This window comes from Anneissia japonica, unplaced genomic scaffold (assembly GCF_011630105.1).
Source record: "Anneissia japonica isolate Jap-2015-1 unplaced genomic scaffold, ASM1163010v1 scaffold288094_len592898_cov174, whole genome shotgun sequence".
In the NCBI taxonomy this organism is placed as follows: domain Eukaryota; kingdom Metazoa; phylum Echinodermata; class Crinoidea; order Comatulida; family Comatulidae; genus Anneissia; species Anneissia japonica.
The window spans coordinates 89,068-99,476 of NW_022737020.1; the positions used below are offsets into that span (position 1 = coordinate 89,068).

A 10,409-nucleotide genomic window follows, 5' to 3' on the forward strand; every position below is an offset into this window, starting at 1 on the left:
ACTACAACATTGGAGTCCCCACAAATTTAAATCCAAGTCGCCTCCACCAAAATACAGTTGTTTGCACTCGTGTGTAGATTATTCTTTACTGCAGTGAATGATACAAATATAAACGGATTGTTTTGCCCTAACAAAACCATTTTTTTTTTTTTTTTCTATTAGGTCCTAGAGCTAACCACTTTACTTGGTACAATATCTATTACTACTACATGTAGTAGAAATAGCAATAACAGATGGTCTAAAGATCTTTTTTGACTTTTTCTTTCAAAACAAGTCGTCAGTCTGTAATAAAAAGCCAGTAGAAATGCTAACATTTTATGAGTTAGATTGAAAGATAAACAATAAAAAAATATATACGGTATCTATCTTCAAATGTTTTATGATAGCTTCAAAAGAAGCTAAAAGATATAATAAAATTAAGGCAACAGAAATATTATAAATTTGCATTCACTTTCTACTATTTTTGTTCAGCCATCTTCATCTTCAGTTGAGGAATAATAATAAAAAAAAGAAATCAGCTGATCGCATAAAAAAAAACATGCAGTGGCGTGATACTTTCTAATTATATATGAAGGCAGATATAAATATTCATGATAATGTGAAGATGAGGTTGGTTCGAATATCCTTACTATATTTGTTCAGTAGATTGAATGCAATAAAATTATTACTTCAAAGCATTATCCAGTAAACAATGATGGAATATGACTACCCTGGATGTTATTCTCCAGGGTAGCCATCTTTCTGTAATTTTCCTTTATTAAAGATGACCTTTGTCAATAATGACATTACACGATTGTGATGCTTACCACTGATAACAGAGGATGTAAAGTGTTATTGATTGTCGTTATATTCATTTGGCCAAGGAAAGCACAATAGAAGGTTTAGGTGGTAAGGTATATATAAAGTCATAGAGGATATATTTAGAGGCGATGAGATGTCAAGATGAACTCTTCCCTAGTATAGTTACAGTACTGTACTGCGATTCTTAAAACAGAATTGCTATAGAAATGCAAAGTTACAAAATGCTCAAATTACCATCTTCCAATCTGTTAATACAAGTTTCCCTCTAATTAAAGGTCCTTCCAATTAAAGACTACCTCCAATTAAAGACTAATTAGAGACCAAAGCTACAAAAGGAACATGGAAACCACAATCTCAAAAGTGGTCTGTAATTGAAGGGAGACCTATATTAACAGCTAAATTTAATATTCAGAAGATAGGGTGTAGGAAGCTACAGTTAAGGTCAAAATTAATTTCTATATAAATTTCTTCCTACCCAACCCAAGCAACACTTACAACCTGTACCTACTGCTGTAAACCACATGGTTCCACTACTCCTGGTCTTGCTTAAATTCAGGGGCGACGCCTGCATTAGCACGACGGCGGTCCAAGGTCATTCAAAATATTTAAAAAGTGATCCAGTAAGCAAAGCCCTGAAAATGTTGACAATTTGGTTTCAAAGGCTTATTGATTTTAGAGTCTGTGTAGAATATACACAGTACACATAACTGTTTTTTTCCCAGACGAATTGTGGATTTTCTCCCCAACGGTGGGACCCTGCTCTTCCCAACGGTGCCCTGGCACCTGCTCCCACACCCAACTAGTGCCACCCCTGCAAAAATTGGTAATTATGAGGGAAACCATTAAATATTATTTATGTTAATCAATAGTACACCTCCGTCTCTTGTTCATTTTGCCTGCATTCTGCTCATATTAAATTTAAATATTTTTATTTATATGATTACTTATTGATAATATTACCAACCACAAAGAATACTATCTTGATTTAAAATTTCTGAATACAGTAGCAAAATCACTGACCAAGAAAAAGCCTTAGGCTGAAAACACAGATATGATCATCTTGGTTAAAATGCTGAAAAACATCATCAATATTACCTGTATGCAGGTATATAAAAATTCCTATTTAAGCAGTTAAGTTATATATTTTCCAATTCCTTATATCGAATCTGATGTGAGTATCTGAATAAAAACTATGACGTCATAATAAAAATTTGTTTATTGTGCCGTCCTTTATAATAAAATCATTAAGATTAGTTCATTCTGCGATATTATTTCTTGTCACTTATAATTGAATTATTTGAAAAGATTATGCTTCTGTTTGAGTTTTCATTCAGGCAAGTACCCAAGGCAATGCAGTTGTCTTGGATGGTTCTATACTTGCGTTTCCATAGCATCCAAGGCTCCTGTTTATTATAAAACAACAACTACTGTCACTATATACCATGTTTCAAGTTCACAGCTAAATTAAGAATACTTTGATCTTGCAAGGATTCTATTAAATATTCATGACCCTGAGGAGATCATAATATTAGATAACAATTAACTGAACTGAAATATTCATATAAGGTGGAGTTCACTGGATAATAAATTCAAGTTCAATAAACCAACTCCCTGATTATTAAACCAGTTGTAAAATGTAGCAAAACAATTTCATGTTAGGCCTACAGCATTAAGTTACTCTCACACAATGTTATATACTGTAAACTTAAAAATTTAATTTAAACTGATACTTAATTTGTCTACATCAATAATTTTTTTTTCAACTGAAAATTTGAAAAAAAAAATTATTCTCACCAATTAATGAACGTTTAAATAATACAGTAGGTCTACACAATATCCAAAAAATTTCCCTGAGAGAAATTTCAGGATTTTTGTAGATTCAGGTCGGGAAGTGATGGGGCTAAGTGTCAATTTCTGATGAGGGACAAGGGTTGTAGCCTTGTTGGCAGTCTATGTCTATGCCTCCTAGCATACAAACATTTTGGGCTATTTAAGCTGTTTATAATGCCCAGAATTTTTTTTAATTAGAAATAAAGTTTTTTTTTTTCTTGTTTTGGTTCAATAATTTATGTTCGACAGGAGGCTGACCTATCTGACAGGGGATCAAGCCCCTTCTCCCTGACCACTGCTGTATAGGGTCTCCATGTAAATGTGCTGTCATAAACAATAAACCCATCTTAATTTTCCCTTTATGATTCTTTCTAGGCTCATCAGAACAAAGAATACTATATACTAATAATAATAATAATAATAATAATAATAATAATGAACATGTAATTGAATAAAATAATTACTGTGTCTCTGCATAAAGGCCAAAAAATAGCCACAAAGCTTCCACAGCCGACTTAAAAATTGGAAATTATAAAATGACCTTGTTATTAATGTATAGCATGGCCATGGACATACACCTAGATAAGCTGAAACATGAGTGAATGAATTTAATTATGTTAACCACACTATCAGGTTAATGACATCATAAGCTGATGACATCAACAAATGTGGCGTGATCAGATGAGGGCAGTATATCCACTCTGTTTATAATAATTACTCTCAATTTTCTGGAATGTACCATTTTTTTGCACTGAGTCAACATGGAAAAGCCCAATTTAATATGTTTTCAGATGTTGTAATAGGAGATCTATTTTTAGCACTGTTACCTTGCTTGTTATACTGTACAGTATAAAGTATTATCCTGTAGTAGAGTACTGTAGTTGTTTTGATCATTAAAGCTTGCAATTGTTTATTTAAGGTTAAGAGTTTAGTTCAGATCATATCAACAAAGGAGGTCCTTTGAAATTACCATACAATATGTATTGGGAAAACCCTTTGTGGTTGAATATGCTTACTGGAAATTGACCAATCAGAGGGCCGTTGCTCTGCAGATTGCGAAACACTTGCCAATGATCAGCTGTTGAGGAGAATATAAAAGCCGGTTTCATACAAAGCATTATTTAAATACAGCCTGCTTGTTGTCGAGTATATTTTCATATACTGCACATACAAACTATACATTACAGTATTTAAATTTCATAGGCTTTTGAGTGTTCCAAAGCTCATATTTGAAATATTGCAGCCTAGCAGATATTACAGCTACTGAAGCAGTGTGCATTTACAGCTGAAATTGAAAATTTTTACCATCAAAATGAAGCCTACACTTGTGAAGGAAACGAAACAGGAAAAATCTGCAGTCATGCAAATGCAGAACGAAGACTACGTTGAGGACATCGCTCATGTTTTTCTACGTTGTCCAGGCTGGCTGTTAACTCATGGACACCGAAAGGACAAGAAATGCGTAACAAAGAACTCTAACCCACCAAAACGAGGATTATTCCCATCAGGCAAGAAAACATCAGACAAAAAGATCTGGAAATGCAGCACGCAAGATGAATACATTGAGGATGTATCGCATGCTAATCGCCGCTGCGCAGGGTGGCTCCTCACCCACGGGCATCGCATCAAGTGAACGGCAAGACTAGAAAGAAACTCTGAAATGTCTTGAAAACACTTAGTAGAAACTGTACATTTCTAAAACAGGTTTGGCAGCATATTATTTAAAGTGTAATTCAAGTTTAAAAAGAGTTTGTGACCAAGAGGAAGTGTTCCACAATGTGCCCCTCCCCCCTGAAAGCAGATGTGGGGGTTGCTGTCTTTCATTTACCAGCTTCAACATACTGCATGCGGCTTAGAAGAGAAACTGACAATACCATCATGTCAACACAGTGAAGAGGATGAGAACAAAGTGAGAAAAACATTGATACCAACAGAGAAAACAAATGATGCTATTTGCTATACTGTAATATGACTGATAGTATCATTTAATATCATTGATACATTATCATTTATTACTAATGGAGTTTTTCCAGATAGTTAAATGTTAAATTTGAATCTAAATGTTATTTTAAAGAAAATCTCTTGTTGATAAAATTGTTTAAATATTATGCATGGTTTTTAAGCATTGATACAGCAATTGCCATATTTATTATGAAACAAGTTTAAATAATTGGTACCTATTTTACATTCTAAGCATATAAATAGTTAAAACATGTGCTGTAGCCTTGTTTGTATTACCACCACTGGTTTGTGGTATATACTGTATTATCATAGCATGTGAATTGGCAAAAAATCTTTATGATGTTTATTGTATGTTAAAAGTTTTGTTATAGCACAGATTAAAGACGTTTTAAAAATTTAACCAGGGTAAGCATTCATGGCTTTTAAATTTGAATACTGTAATATTTATACACATACAATTTTAAAAAACATAAGCCCAAAATGTATGGTTTCTGAGATTTTAAAAACCTGATACCAAATTCAAAATAGTTTTTACCATCTTAAAAAAACTTTGAAAACAATTATGTAATACTTAATTCATGATGCTTGTTGATCGCCTGTTGACATGAGATTTTTAATTGTCATGTATTTTTGTAAATAATGAGATTCACAGTAACTATGGAAAGTGCAGTATTTTTAGATCAACATTTATTGCACCATATTAAAATTATGAAGACAAAGAGAACGATAACGAGAGAGAAAGAGAGTGTGTAATTATATATTATTAAGATCAATAATTGATTATCAAATAAAAGTAGCTAGAAGCAACACAGTAGTTTATTTTTCAATTATTTTGTCTAATGTTCAATCAGACATTTTGGAATCTCAGTTGCTTTGTGTTGTGAAGATGTTAAGGAGAATTTTTGGTGAGGCATGTTTGAACTTGCAGTCTACCAGCAAGCTACAAGCACGTAATCAAACTTTACTAGGAAGTAACTGTGAACAGAGGAGGACCACTGTAGTACAGTACTAGCTTAGTCTTTGTACAGTATCCGTTGACAAGATTTGATTCGATTTCAATATGAAAAATGCAGGCTGTGGCACCGAGACCTGAAAATTAGTGCCCAAAATTGTTTACAAAAATGTAAAATGCAATAATAGCATATTGACTACTATTGTATATTTTTGGAAATATTTTAGCCACTCCAAATCTCTTTCCTATTCTTCCTTCTTCCTTTATTTTTTCACAATTTTTACGTTTTATTCATATTTTCCATAATGTTATACACTCACATGTTATAGTCACTCGTTTAGGCCTAGGTTTAGGCTAGACCTCGGCTATGCCTATTATATTATTATATTATTTAAAATATACAATTTTAATAGAAAAGATTAATTTTACATGGACATAGTAATTCATACAGTACTTAAAAAAAACATTAAATTTAAATATAATGACGTTAACAAATAAATAACAATAATTTAAACGTGTACATAGTATCACTACTACAATAATAAGATTAATATTTTTCAATCTTATGATCAATTTTATATAGCCGGAGTTACTGTAGTTTCGACCTGGGCAAACCTTTGCTAATAGGTACACTTTCTCCATCAAAAGGCTTCTTCTATGAATGGAATGACCTGTTTGAAGCATGAACTCCTGTAGACCAAACCCAGTACCGTTACGAATTTTAATCGTAATCCACTCACTATACTCAACTACGATATAGTATAAGTACCAAGGAGGTATTTTATACCTCCTTTGTAGTAATTGCCATGAGATTTCCAAATTTTGGTAAATTAGCAGACTGGATGCATTATTAGCATATCAGCAATAGTTTTTCACAGTATTCAACTTTCAAAAAATCTTTGCTTTAATTACAGGTATTAACAAACTTCCAAATCAAATTAAAAAAGAATTAAATGATCTCCAACTTAAAATTTTAAAACTTTGATCAAACAAAAAATGAATTACTGTAGGTCTCTCTGACCACCCTCTGTTCTCTTGTCTTCCTTTAAATTTAAATTAAATTCATTTAAATTTTTTCTTTTTTATTTCATTTAAGTTTCTGTATATTTATATTTATGTTTTATTTTGTTCTACTTTGGCATTTTTCATCTTTTCATTTCATCCACTACTGTAGTGAGATCAGTGCTGCGTCACTGAAAGTGTTATCACGTTAAAGGCAGAATAAATAAATAAATTATAATAAAATTAATATTTTTATATAACTATTTTTTTTTTTAACAATAAAAATTTATTGTACAACAATACTGAAAACCATGTAAAATTAGTTAATTTTATAAAAAATAATAAAAATAGCATGTTAATGACCTTTTATAATTGGAATATCCTATAGACAGGCATTCCCAGACAAGTACGATGCATGGAGCATGATGCAACCAAAAGGCCTGTAACATGTCAGTCCAATTTCACAATCACGTCATGGAATTTTCTTTGTGTTCCTGTATAGTACTGGTAGGTCTACAGTACTAATTGATTGTGATATTTGTGCAATGCTGTGATAGGCCACTGAAAGCATTCCATAATATGTACAAAGAAAACCAAATCCAGTGACAACCAGTTCAATAAAGGAAATAGGCCTTGAGTCATTTTAATTACAAAATTAATACAGTAGTATTGTATAATATTAATTAATTTTAATATAGAAGAATTAATTTTAGGGTAATATAGAAATATTGTAAAAATGTTTCATTTTCATTAAAAAAAAGAATGAAAAAATATATTTTGTTTGCTGTGAGCAAATGAAAGGTGACTTGGTTGGGCCCAAAAAATGACTGAAAATGGGGAAATTATAACTGCTAGATAAATAGTCCTGTAAATGTCATATTGAGACATGAATACTTTTTATTTAATAGCTACTATACTATGATGTCACTGATGTTAAACAAATTCACATAAAATTCAATTCAAATCAATTATCAGGAAATAATTGTTTGCGCTGTACAAGTCATACTAATAGACTTGCCATACACAAACACATTTTTAAAAGTATCAAGAAGTGATACAGAGTCAACTATGAATATGGTAGTGTTTATATAGTGCTCTACAAGTCCCCACAAGTCTCAGAGCGCTTCACACTGAACGATGCCTATGGAACACATTCAGAAGTGGAGGAGTATTCCATAATTTGCTGCGTGAAACTAATCAGCGAATTGGCACTGGACTGTCTCTTAGGTACCCACTTATACTCCTGGGTGGAGAGAGACAGCGTGGATAGAGTGCTTACTGTAATTGTCCAAAGACACAAAACTGACTTGCTCAGGGAGGGTTTTGAAGTGTTATATTGCATACAGTCCTAGAAACCTAAACTACTGATGAGAGTAGGGCCTACTATTGAATTTATGATCTAAATCATTATCAATTCAGCGACAGTTCTGTTTCTTCGAGTTTCAAAACTTTTGAGGTAGAAACGTGACCATCAGATAAGCTAATTAGCATAACAACATGGTATTTTGCAATAGAAATAGATGATTACTATCTTCAATGAGAAATTCTTGTGTGATCATTTTGTATGAAACCAAATCAAGTAGGACTGGAGTTGAAGGTTGGCGGTTACCATAGATGCTTGCTTGTTTTAAAATCCAAAAGTCCTACGTTCAAATCCTCTCAAGTGACAAAAAAACAACTCCACTATTACTTACGACCATTTTTATAATTTTTTTTAAAAATTATTTTTATAGGGCAGACATACATAAGAATCTTATAACCTAGGTGTGTTGGAGTGGGGCACCCACACCGCCACTAATTGCAAAATTCTGAAATGTCATAGAGGAGCATGTCATAAAAAATGAAGCCATTGTTGATGATGAAAAAATAAAAAAATGTTAAATGAATATAGCTTGTCTGATGAAAAATTATTTGCTGAGAATGAAGACAAGAATCTTGAAATTGAAGGAAGTCATAAATAACCACCAAACCACACCACACTGTACAAGAAATGATTTTAATTGAAAGAATGGCAGTTCTGCAGACACTGAATAACCACAACATAGCTACAGATCATAATATGAAACAAGATTAAATGGTTTACCTAGGAAATAACTAAGTAATTAGATTATTCACACTAATTAACACTAATTATAATGCACTTCCTACAATCCATTCATACATTGTCTGAACCATGGAGGTATAAAATTAGATTTTAATTTTAATACCTCCATGTCTGAACTAACCATCAAAATTCCTGTCTAGAAAACTGGTCTGGAGATGCATCATCTTGTACTACATTACCGATACACTGTACTCTCGTATAAGATGTACAAGGCTTAATATAGCAAATTACAATCTAAAAACAGGGGATCTTTAAAATCATGTCTGCCTTTTGTGTGGATCGTCTAATTTACTACTGCAATGAAGCCAACTATTAATTTTAGTAAGCCTATGAATGAACGCAATTTTAAATAAGGGGAAATAAGATTTTGATAAACATTTAAAATCTCATAAAATGGTATTATTTGGTAGATTGGCCCTGCATTTGGTTCAGTTTTTAGCCAGCTAAATGCAGTCTCAAGACCCAAAAAAAAAAAAAAAAAAAAAAGCAGCAAAAGGTATAAATTATGACGGTAAAACACGGGGTAATATCTTATACGCCTGACATACAAAAATCACGAGAAGATGGTATTTTGTCGTGGGTATTATTTCTACTTGTCTGGATAGGCTACTGTAATTATACAACTTCTAGCATACAAATTGTTAGCGTACCGAATGGCGTACATAATCATTAGCACAAGAAAAGACAAGTATTGACTTATACTTCAAGTACAATGAAAACTTTCTGTGTCATAAGTCATAAAGTATCCTTTATTCAGATTCAATTCAGGTTGAACAACATCAATGCTGATTTATCTGAATTACACAATTGGAATCCTAAAAAAAAACCCCTTCAATAGATAATTAAAAAACATTAAAATTTCATCACTTAACTTTAAAAATGAAATACATTAAAGTGTTGATACAGTTAAAATTTAAAAACAAAAAAATTTAAATGCATCTCACCCACCTCCACCCCCCACTCCCCTCAAATCCCATCCCTAAGGCAATGCTGGCTATGACCCTGTAAACCCATAAAAACTCGGAAGGCTATGGAAAGCTTCTGTAATCTCATGATTATTGATATTATAGAAAGGAAAAGTGATAGCTTTACATTATTAAATAAGAACAACATCTGTACTGACTGTCAAAACACATTCAATACGAAATGATCCTAATCACATCTCATGCAACAAGAAATATCCAAATCAATTAGATTTTTAGGTGTTGTGACAAATCCGTCTAAGTTAATTATCTAGATTATGTCTTTAGTATTTAAGATTTCCTTAACACTTATGAACTGGAGGATTTCTGGAAGAGTTTCTTCCTATGGAAGTTATTATTATGGCAGTCCTGGAAATGAAATCATTAATGCGTGGACAATCAATTTAAGGAATCATAAATAAATACTTCCTGAAATTAACAAATAAATACATTGTTTTTAACCAGAACAGGAATGGATGCAGAGATGAAAGTATATAGATAAAATGTAGGAATGAACAGCTGTGGATGAATGGATCATAAACATGGATTTCTGGAAGACTTTCTTCCTATCAAAGTGATTAATGGCTTCTTATGAAATAATTAGTGAATGGAAAATCAATTAAAGGAATCAAAAACAAATGCCTCCTGATATTAGCAGACAAATAAATATCTTGTTTTATCAGGACAGGGATGAATGGCGGAATCCAGACTACATTTTTTTAAACATGTTTCTGGTTTAATAAATAGGCCTATTCTGTATGTCCAGCATTCCCTGACGGGGAGGGGGGGGCTGTCA

At 32.3% G+C, this 10,409-nt stretch overlaps 1 protein-coding gene across 1 annotated transcript in view; it reads right to left on the bottom strand.

Annotated features, from left to right (window-relative positions):
- Positions 1-7,463: 7,463 nt before the first annotated feature.
- LOC117117053 (zinc finger-containing ubiquitin peptidase 1-like) overlaps positions 7,464-10,409 on the bottom strand; it is a 23,290-nt gene continuing 20,344 nt past the window's right edge. The window contains exon 7 of the mRNA XM_033261237.1: positions 7,464-7,474. The gene's annotated coding sequence lies outside the window, so the exon portion shown is untranslated. The remainder of the gene's footprint in view (positions 7,475-10,409) is intronic.